The sequence below is a fragment of the Silurus meridionalis genome, chromosome 1, assembly GCF_014805685.1.
Source record: "Silurus meridionalis isolate SWU-2019-XX chromosome 1, ASM1480568v1, whole genome shotgun sequence".
In the NCBI taxonomy this organism is placed as follows: Eukaryota; Metazoa; Chordata; class Actinopteri; order Siluriformes; family Siluridae; genus Silurus; species Silurus meridionalis.
Genome location: NC_060884.1, coordinates 3444619 through 3464632, shown reverse-complemented (window position 1 = coordinate 3464632; position 20014 = coordinate 3444619).

Here is a 20014-nt window from a genome sequence, read left to right as displayed (position 1 = left end):
AGGTGGGAGTGTGGATATCGTCTGGTATTAACATACTAGAGATGGTGTTATTAGAAAAAGAAGGTTTGCCAATAGGCTAAAGGTTCCTTCATGCATTTATTTATTCTGTATAGTGATTTTAAAAATGCACATTGTCTCAAAGCAGCTATAGAAATAAATGAAAGAAGGATCATTTAACCACCAAAAGAACCTGTCAGGAACCAAAACCTGCACTGTAGTGCAGATACGCTAGTTCAAAAACTCTATATAGAGAAACCTTAATGTTCTGCGATTACTAGGAGTGGGTTCTGCATCACTGGAATCTGCTTGTCTGTTTCCATCTTTTTTCTTGTGAGTTTAGCGTGTTTGTTCTCCGCACATCAATCAATGAGTGCAGTAGTTTCTAGGGTGTGATTTATCCCCCTTGCATTTATATATATACAGTATATATATATATATATATATATATATATATATATATATATATATATATATATATATATATATTTTTTTTTTTTTTTTTTTTTTTTTTTTTTACTAACGGATATGATTTAAAATGTAAAGTACAATACTTCAAACAAAACATACTTAAGTAAAAGTAAAATTACAGATTATAAAAACTACTTTAAAAAGTAAAAGTTACACAATTACAGTAAAGCAAGTAAACACAACTCGTTTGAGAACTCAAATGAACAACCCAATTGAAGAGAACTCCATCCAGAGATAGGGTTTCAGGATGAATCGGGACAGGAACACTGGTCACTGGTCACTGGTACCTCAAGAGCATGTTTAAGTCCACAGAGAGACAGAGAGAGAGAGAGAGAGAGAGAGAGAGAGAGAGAGAGAGAGAGAAAGGGATAACAGGGAGAAAGAAATGGATTGTTGGCTTCAGGGGGGTCATGATACCAGTTTTTCCTCTAGCAGCAATTTTGGGTTAAACCAATCCACTGAAGCTGTTATTATACAAGTCAAAGCGGAAGCAGGGGAACTTGTGCAGGTCAGCATTTAAGTTACTTCTCCACTGCTACAGGAGAGGAACAAAGTGGGAAAAAAACAACGTCGAAAGTTGTTAGAATATTATCTGACAGCATTTTAATGGCAGAGATTGAAGGTCCAGAGAGTAATGGGGAACGCTTTACATCCATGGAAGATGGAGAGATCAGCTCAGATGAGCCGAGCTTTTCAGACTTAGCTGAGTTTCTCAAACTGGGACACGTTCCAAGGAGTGAAAAAGAAGAAGATTCAGATCCATCCATACAGCTGCTGTCCGTTTTCTATTATGGACTTTTTGAATGCGCTGTTTTAAAACTGTATCGAAGACTAAATGGTTTTGAATAACACCGTGTGATTCTCTTTTAAAATGCATAAATATGCCAAACTAACCGAATTAAAGGAATCTCCAGAAAAAAAAATTCAAAAGTCTCTCAAATTCTTTGTCTCTATATCTCTATCCATCTCTCTGTCCCTCTTTCTGTCTCGTATCACTTTCTAATCGATGGCACAAATATGACCGTACCCCCACTTATACAGGTCCCGGTATCTTAGTCTCCCAATATCTCTCCTCAAGGCTTCTTCAGAAAAAAAAAATCCAGATAAAAAAGTAATACTTCCCCATTCTCCACAGCGCCTTTCATCATTATTCAGGAGGAAAAAAAAATCATTTTTTTAATGTAACGAAGAGCCCCAATCATGTCAGCCCCTGCCTGGATCTGATGTTATCATAATTACAATTAGATTACATTATTGTAATCAGAGAAAAGGGGCATCGTTAAGAGAAGGAACGTAAATTGCTTTAGTAGCGAGCAAGCACAAAATTGAAATTAATCTCCATTTTGGCATCGTCCCCCGCTCTCACGGAGAAGCGGAAAAGCCGAGCTGAAACTTTCAGACCACCGAGAGAAAAAGTAGGGATTTTCTTCGCTTCTGATATTTAAGTTTTTTTTTTTTTGCAATGTTAGTTATATTAACATCAAGGCTCTCGGGCTTTGAAGTGGCATCAGCAGAATTCATTACTCCTCTAATAAGTAGAATTGTGAGTTTCATGAGTTAGAGATTTGTAAGCCAAAATCCCTCCTCAAGCATGTGGATCGTTTCGCAGCATAACAAGTGCTGCTATTGCTCAGTTTTGTGTAAGCGTTTTTTATTGTATGTATCACGTACAGCAAATAACAGATTATTCATATAAATAAATATGCAATGCAGACAAAAGCAAATCATAATCTATATACGTAAACAAGGACCATCACAGGTCGGGCGATTTCGCAAACAACTTGAACAAAACGAGACAAGAACCTGGTCAATGTTTATGGCATTGAGTCAAGAACTTATAACTTTACCTAAAACCTGCACAAAGCACTGATAATCCTTTAATAAAACGTAGCATATTCTAAACATCTGGTTGAGAACAATAATCCATACGCATGTTTTCGAATCAGTCCAGTATTCACCAAGTCCCTGTGTATGTTGATAATAGTATTGTAGCACTGGTCTTGAAACCTTTTTTAAGCTCTCGGTCTTGTCTCAGATTAAGAGGGTTTAAGATTTTATGTCAAGACGAGTAAAGATGCAGGAATATCACAAAATTACCAGCGAACTCTCTGATTTATTTGGTGTCAGGATTTTCTGGGTTTCGCAGCACACACTTCTCATGCCGCTCCGCCTCAGACCTCCACAGAGGGCGCCGGTCCACCTCATCACGTCGGCCAGAAAGCCTGGTGGCCGACCAAACACCTGCCCCTGGGGGCAGCCACAAGGAGGCTTGTTCCATGCTTTGTCTGGCCTTTTCCAAGGCTTTCTACCCAGTGGTGGTCCTCCTCAAGTCCGCTGGCACCTAACCTTTCTCATGCCCCGGCTCAAGGACTTTTGTGCCTGTCCAGTAATGGTTTGGACTGGTTTGGACTCTGGACTGTTTTTGGTTTGTGTGTTTTTACTCTGTTTGCCAGCTCTCTGGACTATTTTGCGCTCTGATTTGGGATCTCCTGAATTGCTCTGTCTGCTGCTTTTTGGACTGTGTTTTTGCCTTTGATCCATTGCTCTGTCGGTCGGCCCTGACCCCAGAACTGTTTTTCTCTGCATGCTACCCCTTTATTAAAGACTGTTATTCTTAAATTCTCTGCTTGCATCCTGCATTTGGGTCCTTCCACACACCGTTCCTGACAGAATAATCTGGCCTTGCATCGTGCCCCTGACATTTTTAACATCATAAAATGATCAGGATTAAAAACTTCCTGCGTCTTTTTTATTTCCTGCTTTTGTTACTGCTTTCAGAAATGAAAAGGTTGCATCACCAAAATAAATACGAATGACCACAGTATTCACGATACGATTGCAGAAGTGAACTTGTATGATGCAACATTAATAAACAGTCAATTTAATGAAACAATATCACAAGTGCTTGAGAGCGGTTTGCATTTATATGAGCACAAATGCAGATGTTCTATCGATTTTATACAAACAAGCAAAATTTTTTACTAGTATATTTTGCCGTTTTAGACTTAGAGTTATGTGGATTATTGAAGAGTGCTACTTAAGTCTTAGTCTTGACCTCTTCAAACTCTTGGTCTAGTCATAAATATAACATGAACAACAATTTCCTATTTTTTTTTTCAAATTTTTATCATTTTTTTTTTACTTTCTTTAAAAGTAGTTATTTTATTTTTCTTAAATTTCACTAAAGAGAATGTTCTCAGAAAAGCTCGGGCAGCTCGGTGGTAATTCCCTGATTAAACTTTACTTTTTTCCTCCTGTGCAGCAATTTACACTTTACTTCCTTTTTTTTCTTTTTCTTTTTTTTTTTTTAGAAGCGAGCTAAGATTAATGTGTCTGTCTGTAAATTACTCACTGTGTGCTCGTTTATCAGGTCAGAGCTTCCTCCTTTACACTTTAGCACACTTTATCAGACACACGTTCTTTTCAGGTTTGGGAAGTTTTATTGCAGTTTTATCATGTGTTATGACGTGGATGTGGTTTAAATGTGTCTAGGTTGCATTTACACCTGCAGCAAGACATAATCCTGATAATCATGACACTGCCATTAACGATACAAAAACAGACTCTCGTTAATTAGCAAAAGAGGAAAGTAACAAATTACAATTAACTCACGTTACGGTAATTGAGTCGTTTTTTGTGTACTTCTAAGTATTGTACTTCGCTACATTTCACATCCGTTACTGAGTAAAGAAAAATTACATTTTATTAAATTAAATAAAATGATGAATAAAATTTGTTTAACTACAAGGTTCTTCTTAAGGTTTCTTCCTCATGCCATCTCAAGGAGTTTTTTCTAAACTTACACACTCTACTATACAACTGCTTTAATATACAACTGCTTGATCTCTGTAAAGCTGCTTTGAAACAATGTCTATTGTTAAAAGTGCTATACAAATACAAATTAATTGAACTGGAACACTGGGAATAAAAAATATATATATATATATATATATATATATATATATATATATATATATATATATATATATATATATATATATATATATATATATTGAATTTCCCTGATTAATAAAGATATTACTGTACATAATCATCATTTTTCAACCATCATAAAACCTGAATAGTCTCATTATTGCATTGATGTTAATATTATTTCACAAAAATGTTGTTGTTGATGCTTTAACCTAGGCTCTCCTTAAGCCCATATTCACTATTTTAGTGTTTTAAGGCTATAACACGCTGTAGAAGGAAACTAATCAGTGTCAGGGTGGTTTGAGGTGGTCTGACATGAAGCAGAGTGATTTGTCTCGATGATTAGTGTATTATTTACTAAAGAACAGATTATACGTTTAATCTGATTATAGGTACATTGAATCTTTTGGAAACAAGCTGTTTCTATTATAACAGCTGACTTTGAGTGTGTGTGTGTGTGTGTGTGTGTGTGTGTGTGTGTGTGTGTGTGTGTGTGTGTGTGTGTGTGTGTGTGTGTTGGTTTTGTGGTTTATGTGGACATTTGACCTGATTACGCATCGACATTATGGGGACATTTGGGATTATGGGGACAGGACAGGTGTCCTCATAATTCCCGCACTGTGGCTATATATATCTATACTAGAGGAGCTGAAATTCAAAATTTCAGTCCATGTCCATTTATACCACAAACACCCGAAACTGACTTAACACAGTGTAACTTTGGAATTTCGTAGTGCGCCCCTGTAGCCCGGAGCCGGTACTGCAATCCGTTCACACATGTGTGAAAATTTGAGCCTTCTGATTGGCTAGCGCTGATTGCCATTTTTCGTTCTGTGATTGGCTGAGACCTACGTCAATTATCCTACGTGTTCCTTTTAAGGGCGGAGTTTCATTAGACTCGGTTTGCCAACACATTGAACAGCCATTATCCAGCCCTTTAAAAGCCAGGTATGATTATAAAGTTCATAAACTTAATGAGTAGACTATTGATATATTCCAAGAGCTCGGTTCCTTGTTGTAAATTAATGTTGTAAGAAATATTTCATTGGAATCTGGAGATTGGGGTGAATTTAGCCTTAATGCATAAATTAAAGCTGGCTAGTTAGCAACATTATCAATGGTTAGTTTTAAAACCTGAGTTGAATAACTAATTACTGATAAATCTTGTACCGAATGCGCACTGTATAAATTTGGGTTTAGTGCGTTTGGCCGAATTAAAATGAAGGGGAAATGTCTGTATGTTAGCATGGATGCTAGCTAATAATAGTCAGTGCTGATAGCCGCTAGCTGATAGCCGCGCGCATCCTCGCGGCTCTTTAAACGCGTTCGCTCCGGCCACAGAGCGCGTGCAGTGTTGTAAGGTGAGCTGCTGGGCATACAGCACCCGGACTGCTTATAAACTACTGAGAACTGCTTTTAATTATTTTATTTATTATAAGGCTGTATGCTATTTAATGTCGCTAGAACATCACTTCCGGTTAGCGCGTGCAGTGTTGTAAGGTGAGCTGTTGTACACACAGCACCCGGACTGCTTACAAACTACTCAGAACTGCTTTTAATTGTTATTATTTTGTTTATTATAAGGCTGTATGCTATTTAATGTCACTAGAACATCACTTCCGGTTAGCGCGTGCGACCGGAAACAGCTGAGTGCGTGCGGCGCGGGAGTTACATGGCTGAGTTTGGAGCGGTGGTGAGGGTCTGAGTGTGAGATAGAGATGATGGTACAGTGTGTAAACACTGCTGTATCACTGTGAGGGTGTAAATAACCCCTGATACTCTTCACTCATAACTCAGTAATACTGTAGTCAGAAGTAAAGCAGAATGAACACATCAGAAGTCTGATATCTTTGAGTGTCAGTGTGATGGAGAGTTTAAATCCCAGCTCTCCTCAGCATTGTCCCATGCTCTATCACTGGACATGTTTTACATAAACACCACTTATATTAACAATTTAAGGTTTTAGTTTAAATAAACACTCATTTCTGTGGGGAAGAACAGCATCATTTTAACATGGCTGAGATGAAGCGCAGAAGAAGAAAAGAACATCCAAAGCAGGAGACGGAGTATTACACATCTGCTGGGAAAGACAAACCTGGAAATATATAAATTCAGATAAAGGTAAGGGTCCATTCACACATGCCATCCTATGTTCCTTTTGACCTAGACTGCTTTCATTAACAGACAGGGCATTAGGATAAAACTGGTGTGAAGTTCACGACTGGATTAATATTTCATTTTTTCTTATTCAGGGTGTGGAGTATTCAGTTCAGTCCCTTTTGATGAGGGAGACCTCTTTAACCTCGCAACAGCAGACACTCTGGCAATCATCGAACACAGTAAACAGGTAATATATATTTTTTTTTACAGTTGTGAAATTATATTGAGCTCTTATTATATCTTATAAATCTGTATGTACTGTGTATGCCTGAGACCTGTTTCATTGTATATCAGGGCTTTAGTGATTTACATGTGTTTTGTGTTTATTGGCGTGTGTATGTAACAGACATGGTTTAGCAGTACACTGGGTATATGGGGACGTTGTTGTAATGTGATAGTCAATGTACATAAGCAGCTGTGTGTATAGTGTCTGACAGAAACCTGGTCTCGAGGGACTTCACTTTATAAAGTTATTGTATGAGCACCATTAACTTTATTAAATTAATTTCTCTTAAATTTGCATCTTATAGATGTAGACTTACTGACTATTGTACTTCCTTATCCCTCAGAGGTAAGGGTTTGTTACAGAAGCACCAAATAGCAGATGTGACCTGGGTGATTGTATATCATGAGAACAAAAGTGACCCAAATATTATAGTATAGTTAAGGCAGCAATGTTCTTGCTGGGTGTAAATAATATACCATATATACAGTGTGCTTTGCTAATGTACTGTATATACAGTGCACTTAAAATCACCCCAAAAGCCTGACATAGACCTTATAGAGTATCTGTAAAATGCAATAGTAAAGGAAGTGGCAGATTGTTGTTGCTCTAATAAAAATAAAAAGGAATATTTGTTGATTCAATCTTGGTGGAAACTACTGGAATTTTCACAGAAACAGTTTTATGCATAGTCATTTGTAGAACTAGCAGTTCTGCAAAACCTAGTATGTCGGACTAAATACTAAGACCTTGTTTGCGATTGTTAATAATACAATTGCTGGTGATCCAAATGCTTTTTTTAAATATTTCTAAACATACCAATCTGTTTTAAATTAAATGTTTTGTGTAAAAACTTAGTTTTATGTATCTTTTGAAATTAATGTCTTGGTTTGATATGGTTGCTAATGCAGTAAAATTAATTGCATTAAAATGTGACTTAAGTATCAAATACATTCTAGGGCTACTTAATGTTTATAACAAATGTGAGAAAGATTTCTTGTTTCTGTTTTTAGAATGTAGCTGAAAACATTAGAGGTTACTGCAGTAGATGAGTTGGAGGCTGCTGATCCAGGAGAAGAGTGAGAAAAGGTAATTTATAAAAATCATATTCTGATTATTTATTCCCAAAATGTTGCAGGTACTTTGCATTGTTTTAGTATGTTTTTATCAGTACGTATTGTCTCTCTTAGTCACTGGGAGAGATTGACTGGATGGGTGAACACTATCTGTGAACCATGTCTTGAGATCAAAATGACTGAGATTTTGTGTGCAGTTTTAGGTGCTGGGGTTAGGATTGAGTTAGTCTGTGTGTATGTAGTGTGTATGGCTGAGACCTGTTTTATGAGAACACTGTGTCTAATAAGGACATGCATAGACCATCATGTAAGAGTCCTCTACCAAAGGAGTATTAGTGTGTCCGTGTGTTTGACAAATACATGGTATATCAGGGCTTTAGTGATGTACATGTTTAGTGTTTATCTGAGTGTATATGGAACAGACATGGTTTAGCAGTACACTGGGTATATGGGGACGTTGTCAATGTACATAAGCAGCTGTGTGTATAGTGTCTGACAGAAACCTGGTCTCGAGGGACTTCACTTTATAAAGTTATTTTATGAGCACCATTAACTTTATTAAATTAATTTCTCTTAAATTTGCATCTTATAGATGTAGACTTACTGACTATTGTACTTCCTTATCCCTCAGAGGTAAGGGTTTGTTACAGAAGCGCCACATAGCAGATTTGTTGTACCTTGTAGTAATGTGATAGTCAATGTACATCATCAGCTGTGTGTATAGTGTCTGACAGAAACCTGGTCTCGAGGGACTTCACTTTATAAAGTTATTGTATGAGCACCATAAACTTTATTAAATTAATTTCTTTCAAATTTGCATCTTATAGATGTAGACTTACTGACTATTGTACTTCCTTATCCCTCAGAGGTAAGGGTTTGTTACAGAAGCACCACATAGCAGATGTGACCTGGGTGATTGTATATCATGAGAACAAAAGTGACCCAAATAGATTATAGTTAATGCATCATGCGTATTATTATATTGCTGGGTGTCAATTATATGGGTGCAAATTAATAGAGAGCCAAAAGATTATGAAAAGTAAAAAAATATTTATATATTGTTAATTATGTCCAAATGATAGTCCAAATGTGTTAACCTGGTTAAGAAGATGCTACAGCCAGGCTTACATTGTCTGATTTTTGGAATAACTCCAATATTTTACTGCTGTCTGTACATCAGATAGTCAGTGGAATGCGAGCGTAAATTTGAAACGTTAGTGAAGCTAAATGTATGTTTAAAATCAAAAATGCTTTGAGAATCTAATTGGTTTGTGTCCAGCCTAAAGGGAGGTAATAGCCATTAAAATATCCCTGGACAGGTCCATATAAAAGCATTTAGTTTTGTCTATTTTAGATTACCATTGTAAAGGGCCAATCTAAGCCTAAGAAACAGGATTCAAAAGAACTTTGTGAAAAGACAAAAAAGTAAGGTTGCCTGATAGACATTATTTTTGTCATAAGAAATTCTGTTAAATAATTATAAACTGAGTATTTGTTTTAGAGGCGCGGTCCACCTCATCACGTCGGCCAGAAAGCCTGGTGGCCGACCAAACACCTGCCCCTGGGGCAGCCACAAGGAGGCTTGTTCCATGCTTTGTCTGGCCTTTTCCAAGGCTTTCTACCCAGTGGTGGTCCTCCTCAAGTCCGCTGGCACCTAACCTTTCTCATGCCCCGCTCAAGGACTTTTGTGCCTGTCCAGTAATGGTTTGGACTGGTTTGGACTCTGGACTGTTTTTGGTTTGTGTGTTTTTACTCTGTTTGCCAGCTCTCTGGACTATTTTGCGCTCTGATTTGGGATCTCCTGAATTGCTCTGTCTGCTGCTTTTTGGACTGTGTTTTTGCCTTTGATCCATTGCTCTGTCGGTCGGCCCTGACCCCAGAACTGTTTTTCTCTGCATGCTACCCCTTTATTAAAGACTGTTATTCTTAAATTCTCTGCTTGCATCCTGCATTTGGGTCCTTCCACACACCGTTCCTGACAGAATAATCTGGCCTTGCATCGTGCCCCCTGACATTTTTTAACATCATAAAAATGATCAGGATTAAAAACTTCCTGCGTCTTTTTTTATTTCCTGCTTTTTGTTACTGCTTTCAGAAATGAAAAAGGGATTGCATCACCAAAATAAATACGAATGACCACAGTATTCACGATACGATTGCAGAAGTGAACTTGTATGATGCAACATTAATAAACAGTCAATTTAATGAAACAATATCACAAGTGCTTGAGAGCGGTTTGCATTTATATGAGCACAAATGCAGATGTTCTATCGATTTTATACAAACAAGCAAAATTTTTTACTAGTATATTTTGCCGTTTTAGACTTAGAGTTATGTGGATTATTGAAGAGTGCTACTTAAGTCTTAGTCTTGACCTCTTCAAACTCTTGGTCTAGTCATAAATATAACATGAACAACAATTTCCTATTTTTTTCAAATTTTTATCATTTTTTTTACTTTCTTTAAAAGTAGTTATTTTATTTTTCTTAAATTTCACTAAAGAGAATGTTCTCAGAAAAGCTCGGGCAGCTCGGTGGTAATTCCCTGATTAAACTTTACTTTTTCCTCCTGTGCAGCAATTTACACTTTACTTCCTTTTTTTTCTTTTTCTTTTTTTTTTTTTAGAAGCGAGCTAAGATTAATGTGTCTGTCTGTAAATTACTCACTGTGTGCTCGTTTATCAGGTCAGAGCTTCCTCCTTTACACTTTAGCACACTTTATCAGACACACGTTCTTTTCAGGTTTGGGAAGTTTTATTGCAGTTTTATCATGTGTTATGACGTGGATGTGGTTTAAATGTGTCTAGGTTGCATTTACACCTGCAGCAAGACATAATCCTGATAATCATGACACTGCCATTAACGATACAAAAACAGACTCTCGTTAATTAGCAAAAGAGGAAAGTAACAAATTACAATTAACTCACGTTACGGTAATTGAGTCGTTTTTGTGTACTTCTAAGTATTGTACTGCTACATTTCACATCCGTTACTGAGTAAAGAAAATTACATTTTATTAAATTAAATAAAATGATGAATAAAATTTGTTTAACTACAAGGTTCTTCTTAAGGTTTCTTCCTCATGCCATCTCAAGGAGTTTTTTCTAAACTTACACACTCTACTATACAACTGCTTTAATATACAACTGCTTGATCTCTGTAAAGCTGCTTTGAAACAATGTCTATTGTTAAAAGTGCTATACAAATACAAATTAATTGAACTGGAACACTGGGAATAAAAAATATATATATATATATATATATATATATATATATATATATATATATATATATATATATATATATATATATATATATATATATATATATATATATATATATATATATATATATATATATATATATATATATATATATATATATATATATATATATATATATATATATATATATATATATATTGAATTTCCCTGATTAATAAAGATATTACTGTACATAATCATCATTTTTCAACCATCATAAAACCTGAATAGTCTCATTATTGCATTGATGTTAATATTATTTCACAAAAATGTTGTTGTTGATGCTTTAACCTAGGCTCTCCTTAAGCCCATATTCACTATTTTAGTGTTTTAAGGCTATAACACGCTGTAGAAGGAAACTAATCAGTGTCAGGGTGGTTTGAGGTGGTCTGACATGAAGCAGAGTGATTTGTCTCGATGATTAGTGTATTATTTACTAAAGAACAGATTATACGTTTAATCTGATTATAGGTACATTGAATCTTTTGGAAACAAGCTGTTTCTATTATAACAGCTGACTTTGAGTGTGTGTGTGTGTGTGTGTGTGTGTGTGTGTGTGTGTGTGTGTGTGTGTGTGTGTTTTACAGCCTTTGTGCATCACATGTCCTGCTGCTGACTCAGTGACGGAGCGCTACACTGCATGGCAGGCCAGCGTAATTAAAGTTCCAATCATTTACCAAACTCGGTTCCGCTCGGCATCAGACCTGCAGTACGCCGGCCCGGATCGATTTCCACCAATGCCGTCCAAGCGTTGGGAGAAAAAGTAAGAGAGAGAGAGAGAGAGAGAGAGAGAGAGAGAGAGAGAAAGAGATTAAATGATTGAATGAGCATTTTAATCACTTTTTCTATTGCAATAATGAGCACATTAATGCAATCATGTAATCTATCTGATGATGAAAATACAGTGCAATCCAGAGTTTAGTCTGGGTCACTGAGTTCTCTGATTATCATCCTCATCCTCATCATCATCATCATCATTAACATCATTATCGCATCATCGTTGTGCATTGCTGCTATTAAAAGCTTAGTAATGTTCCAATTAACTAGTCATAATTAAAGTTTAAAGGAAGCCAAAGGAAACTGTGCTTTTTTTTTTATTTTATTTCTAATAACACTAAAATAGAGCTACTGACGTTTATGTGGATCATCTTAACGTTATGATACGCTGACATACGAAATCATTTAAAAACACTGCATAATTGTAGCACTTCCAACAGTCTTAGGGAGTCCAACTGAATTCTCAATTCTGATTGGTCAGAAGTTGACTCGCCTGCAGTTTAGACAGTGGGACTGTATGGTTTGTATGAATGCGTCCTTACGCATCGTTGTTCCTATAGTACATATAGTTCAAGGAAACTTCTAGAACGGAATCCAACAAATAGAAATGAAAAGTCAATAAACAAGCTGTTTGTTAATAAAAAAAATACATTCTAGCTATTGAAAAAAATATATATTTTATTACACAAATATTATAGTGTAAAAGTGTAGTGTAAAAAGAAGAACAAGAAGTGAGCTACGAACATTTTTTTAAAAAGGAAAAGAATGAGCTAGAAAAGAAGAGTAGTCAGCTTCCTGGAGTATGAGTAAAACTTTTTTTCACTGAACCAAACAGCCGATTATTTTCCTGTTGTGGTACATTTCTTACATAAAAACCATTCGAATTATGATTATAGAGTTTATAGAGCTATTCTCAATGAATTTGTTCAATTTTATATTTTGTTGAAAACATTCCTTATAAAGAAAGACATCGATTTTGCATACATTCTAGAAAAGATCTCTACAACATGCATTCAACATAGAGGCAGTGAAAGTGTGTATACACCAGAGATGGCAAAAGTACACACATCCTTCACTCAAGTAGAAGTGCAGATACTCATGTTTTAAAAGACTCAGGTAAAAGTTGAAGTTCTGACTTTGTCACTCAAGTTAAAGTAAAGAAGTTTGGGCTCTGACATGTACTTAAGTAAAAAGTAGTCATTATTACTACCTGTTTTAGTGTCACGCTGGTAACTGAACCTCACGTCATATTAATATATTAATACAAAACAAATTTAACATTTTGTTACCTAATGAATGTATCCAGGCTGAACATCCGCCATAAAGAACGTCTCTAGGTAACATATGAAACCCTTGTTCCCTGAGGGAACAAGACGCTGCGTCGTAACGCTTTGGGAACGCCCCTGCGTTACGACGCAGCTCGAAGTTCCCGAATGGGGAACGTCTCTAGGTTACATATGTAACCCTAGTTCCCCGAGGGAACGAGACGCTGTGTCGTAACGCAGGGGAGTTCCCAAAGCGTTACGATGCAGTTTGAAGTTCCCGAGGAACACAAGCAGAGTAAAGATGATCATGATCAGGAGTATCTCTGTTCTCAGTCATGTTCACATCACTGACTCCCTCTGTCTCATCCACGTTAACCCCAGACGTCTTGTTGCCTTCTCCCGTGCTCATTGTGAGCTTCGTAAACTACGTCTGTGGTGTGTAAGAACCAGGAAATGATACACCAGTGGAAGATTGTAAAAGTGGAGCAATTACAAGAAACATGTCGATAAGCTGAAAACGGCGCAATGAGAAGACAAAATATTGATCATGTCACCAAATATCAAATTAATGAACCTGGTTTGAAATGTAAGAAGTAGAAAGTACACATATTTGTGTCAAAATGGAATGAGTGAAAGTGAATTTTACTTCATTTTATATTCCATCAAATGGAATTACACTACTTTTGAAAATACTTCTGTAGAAAACAAATGAATATATCACCGACTTTTCAACATCTCATTCCACATTTAGTCTCTAATTCATTTTAGAATAACATCCACTCTTCTGGGAAGATGTTCCAAGGGTGTTAGAAAAATCAGGTACCGATGTAGGTGAGGTGAGGTGAGGAGGCCTGGGGTGCAGTCAGCACAAGAAATTCATCCCAAAATGTGTTCTTTTGGGTTGAGATCTTTTATTTCTAGTGAAAGGGAAAATTTTATGCTATGGCATCCAAAGACATTTTATACAATTGTGTGCCTCCAACATGGGGATAATATTTCAGGGAAGAACCACATATGGCTGGAAACATCAGGTGTCCAAATACTTTTGTCATCTTCAACTTTATTTAAACCCAGTCAAAAAAAAATATTTAAGTCTTATTAAAAGTTCTTCAAAATGTTGCCTGAGATCAGGTAAAAAATGTGAACATGCAATGTGTTGTCAGATTTAAAAACTCCAAAGTACTATACTTAACATCACACACACGCACACACACACACACACACACACACACACACACACACACACACACGATCACATTTTCTTTTCACTGTGTTCTCTTCAGCTCTACATCTTCACAGGAAGCAGAAGAGATTTATGAGCTTCTCAGATTGAGGTAGAATTATCAGCTCGCTGACATACATCTTGTGATGTTTAAAGTATCTTTGCGTGCATGTGTGTGTGTGTGTGTGTGTGTGTGTGTAATGTGTGTTCGTTCACAACCTGTGCTAAGCATTAAAACCTCATCAGTCCTCCTGTGATCCTTACAAATCGCTCCTCCTTCGTTCACAATGTGTCATTGTCGTTCAGCAGGTTGCACTCGTACCACTATAGGAATCTGTCTCTCTCTCAGTCACTCTGTCTGTCGGTGTGTCTTTCTCTCTCTACTGTGATTAGTGGTCTGATATTAGGGATGCCAGTTTGCTGTAATCCCATCCCTCAGGCTTTCGAGCTCTACAGGTATTAGCTGTGGAAATAATCCGCGGTTCCCGAAGCGCTGCTGTAACGCCTCGACATGCCAAAAATGTGTGTCCTCCAAAAGATTTATGCGTACATATTGAATATACACCTTCGTTTTAATGGTTAATTCAAGCCAAATATTAGAGCTGTATCTTTTAAAGTGAGTCAATTCAGGTTGGCTCCTAGTTTGACTCACTGCCATGGTTTGAGGAAGGAAATTTACAAATTTGTAGACAAAACAGTTTGGGTTAATATAAATCATTGAAAAGTAATTCATTTTCGATTTATTTCACTTTTAACAATAGATATATGTAATATGTATAGTAATAATAAGTAGAAGTTTGTTCCTTATATTTGTGAGTTTTTATTCCTAATGAGTGGGACAGTTGGACTGGATTTAAATTTTTCCAAGAAAGTTTTATTCCCTATAGTCGATTCTCTTTATTTAATTTCTCTCAGGTGCACTGCTTCCAAAATGTATATGTTTATGTTAGAATTTCTATCCAATCATATTTCAGCCATCATGTGTTGCCAGGGAAAAAATAAATCCCCTTAAGGCCCTTAGAATCAAAGGCCTGTAGCTTTAAATACATAACAATAAAGCTGTTGCTTTACCCAATCAAATTTGAGTTTGCGACATCAAGCCCATCTAGCAGATGTACAATAATGTCACCATTTCACGTCCTTTGATTTGCTGTTCAAAGAGCGCGCTAGTCAAAGCTAGCGAACTGCATCAATGGCAAACTGCACAAAATCAAGTATAATTGTGTAGATTTATTAGATGTTTTTCATTCCACAATGACGAAAAAAGAAAAGAAATTGATGTGTTTACAGAAATACTTAAAAGTACATTTTTACCTGGTCGGCCATGACAGTTCAAAACAGTTACGTCTAATCTAAAATATAATCCCTGAGGTTTCCGTGGTCAATGAACTCAAAAGGTAATACAAAAATGTCCAGCAAACCAGAGGTTGGACTGTACTTTTGTATTTTTGGAAAGAGGTTTATATTGATGCTGGAGATGATGTACTGTATACAGGTGGTGCAGCTGTGGCTGCAGTGAAAGGAGACTTTTTGAATTGTGTTTATTTAGTTTCTTGCACTAGTAATGGCAGCTATTCTCACTGTATAATTTATATCATAATGAATGTATTATGAGGCGGATTGATTCAGGTAAGACACCACTGAATGCCTACATATATATACAGTGAGGAAAATAAGTATTTGAACACACTGCTATTTTGCAAGTTCTCCCACTTAGAAATCATGGAGGGGTCTGAAATTGTCATCGTAGGTGCATGTCCACTGTGAGAGACATAATCTAAAAAAAAAAAATCCAGAAATAACAATGTATGATTTTTTAAACTATTTATTTGTATGATACAGCTGCAAATAAGTATTTGAACACCTGAGAAAGTCAATGTTAATATTTGGTACAGTAGCATTTGTTTGCAATTACAGAGGTCAAACGTTTCCTGTAGTTTTTCACCAGGTTTGCACACACTGCAGGAGGGATTTTGGCCCACTCCTCCACACAGATCTTCTCTAGTCAGGTTTCTATCCTGTCGCTGAGAGACTGGCTAGGCCACGCCAGAACCTTGATAAGCTTCTTACAGTGCCACTCCTTGGTTATCCTGGCTGTGTGCTTCGGGTCATAGTCATGTTGGAAGACCCAGCCTCGACCCATCTTCAATGCTCTAACTGAGGAAAGGGGGTTGTTCCCCAAAATCTCTCAATACATGGCCCCGGTCATCCTCTCCTTAATGCAGTGCAGTCGCCCTGTCCCATGTGCATGGTTCAAACCATGACGTCTTAGTGTATTACCAACAGTAACCTTGAAAACGGTGGTCCCAGCTCTTTTCAGGTCATTGACCAGCTCCTCCCGTGTAGTTCTGGGCTGATTTCTCACCTTCCTTAGGATCATTGAGACCCCACGAGGTGAGATCTTGCATGGAGCCCCATTCTGAGGGAGATTGACAGTCATGTTTAGCTTCTTCCATTTTCTAATGATTGCTCCAACAGTGGACCTTTTTTCACCAAGCTGCTTGGCAATTTCCCCGTAGCCCTTTCCAGCCTTGTGGAGGTGTACAATTTTGTCTCTAGTGTCTTTGGACAGCTCTTTGGTCTTGGCCATGTTAGTAGTTGGATTCTTACTGATTGTATGGGGTGGACAGGTGTCTTTATGCAGCTAATGACCTCAAACAGGTGCATCTAATTTAGGATAATAAATGTAGTGGAGGTGGACATTTTAAAGGCAGACTAACAGGTCTTTGAGGGTCAGAATTCTAGCTGATAGACTGGTGTTCAAATACTTATTTGCAGCTGTATCATACAAATAAATAGTTTAAAAATCATATATTGTGATTTCTGGATTTTTTTTAGATTATGTCTCTGACAGTGGACATGCACCTACGATGACAATTTCAGACCCTCCATGATTTCTAAGTGGGAGAACTTGCAAAATAGCAGGGTGTTCAAATACTTATTTTCCTCACTGTATATATATATATATATATATATATATATATATATATATATATATATATATATATATATATATATATATATATATATATATATATATATATATATATATATATATATATATATATATATATATATTTATATATATATTTATATATATATTTATAGCCACTGACTGTTCTAGAAAGTTCACCACCTTCTTACCACAGCCATATCACCCTGTAGCCCAAGACAGCTTGCCCACTGAAGCTAAGCAGGGTTGAGCCTGGCCAGTACTTGGATGGGAGACCACCTGGGAAAAACCAGGTTGCTGCTGGTAGAGGTGTTAGTGAGACCAGCAGGGGTGCTCACCCTGTGGTCTGTGTGGGTCCTAACACCCCAGTATAGTGACGGGACACTATACTGTAAAAACAATTTAAAAAAAGCACCGTCCTTCGGATGAGACGTTAAACCGAGGTCCTGACTCTCTGTGGTCATTAAAAATCCCAGGATGTCTTTCAAACGCAGTAGGGGTGTGCCCGGCATCCTGGCCAAAAACTTGCCCGCTGGCCTACTTAATCATCCCCTCATATTAATTGGCTATATCACTCTCCTCCACTAATATGCTGGTGTGTGGTGGGCGTTCTGGCGCAATATGGCTGCCGTCGCATCATCCAGGTGGATGCTGCACATTGGTGGTGGTTGAGGAGAATCCCCCTTTCATATGTAAAGCGCTTTGAGTGCTGCAGAAAAGCGCTATATAAATGTAACAAATTATTATTATGTGGCCACTCAGAATCTAATCATCATCACTGCTGTGTAAAGGACAGAGTTGTTCAGTGGCATAAGGATCTGGGAGGAGAAAGAATTAGGGGTTGGGTTTTGGGGGAAAGGGTAAGGTGGAATGTGGGGCAGATGATGAACCATGTGAACACACAGAAGGCAAAAGCTGATTGCATCTGCTCACATTGTACATGCAAACACACACACACACACACACACACACACACACACACACACACACACACACACACACACACACACACACACACACACACACACACACACACACACACACACACACACACACACACACATGTCCAGCAGCACAGATGAGGCATGTCTTCAGGACACACAGAGAGATTGTAAGGCTACATATGGTCCTCTGTCTCTCTCTGTCTTCCTTTGCCCTCCTTTCACACATACCTCCGGCTACACGCTCACAAAATAATGCTTGTTTATGTACATTTCTTCATATGCAAATGATTACAACTTCATCTTAAGCATAATCATCATCTACATTGGTGCAGTACAAAGGATCATTTAGTTACAATCTGCTCCTAAACCCAGCGATGGGCAGTATTTACGAAAAATGTATTTCAAATGCGTATTTCACATATAGGATTTTGTCATTTGTATTAAATACGGTTGAGGGAAATCGCTTTATATTTTGTATCAAAATACTTTAACCTTGTAGACACCTCACTTTGCATCATTAATATAAAAAATATCATTGAACAACGATCTAGAAACCCTATAAGCCCCCCTAAGGGCAACCCCATAATGTCACTAATACAAGACGTTATTTAACACTTCAAAGTTTTTACTATATTTAAAAAAATGCATATATTTTAATAAATGCAAATGTAAAGTGATATGATATGTAAGGTTAAAAGGCTAAAAGAAAAGTACAAAATTGACAATCACATGTGCTACGATCAGTGCCTTATCATGAAGGATCGCCAATACCGTTAAATTCAAGCACCAGCTATTTGAACCAGAACACTGGAACTATAGGGACCACACGACAAGTGCATACAGTAAAACAACAATATATTTTTAACGTTTCTTTTCAATGATATTACACATTACATTATATATATTTTTTAAATATTAGAACACTTTTTATTTTTATGTTTTTTTAATCATTTTGCTGATCATAGCACTCAGCCAATCAGATTTAAGATCTGTTTTTTGAATCAGATTTCATCGATTCATTTGAAACATTAAAAACCATCAAAAAAAAAAAACAAAATGTAACATCAACATTATAAACATATTTAAAAAACAAAACAAAACCACCCTAATCTCAGCCGCAGCGTTTCTTCATCAGCGCTGATTTTTACAGTGAAAAGAGAAATAGAGTGCATTTGTCTTCGACAGTAAATCGTGTGGTGGATTAACATGAAAAACACTCCCACGTTTGATTCAATTTCCATCTGCCGAAGCTTAGCTCGAATGATTACGGGTGTATCTGCAGGATTGGATCATTCCGGTTTGCGGAGAGAGAGAAAAGCTTACACCTGCTTACCAGAATTAAGCTGAAGCCTTAATGAACATTTAGACCCATCAAGCACAGCAGATAACTCACACTGGCAAAACCTGCACATCCGCTCCACACTTCATTTCAGCTAAGAGACACTCCACACACACACACACACACACACACACACACACACACACACACACACCTGTGCTCTCTCTTACTTTTTCTTTTCAGATAAAAGATAGATAGATAGATAGATAGATAGATAGATAGATAGATAGATAGATAGATAGATAGATAGATAGATAGATAGATAGATAGATAGATAGATAGATGATAGATAGATAGATAGATAGATAGATAGATAGATAGATAGATAGATAGATAGATAGATAGATAGATAGATCAGTGTGTACAGATACAGTGTATGCAATGTGTACAGG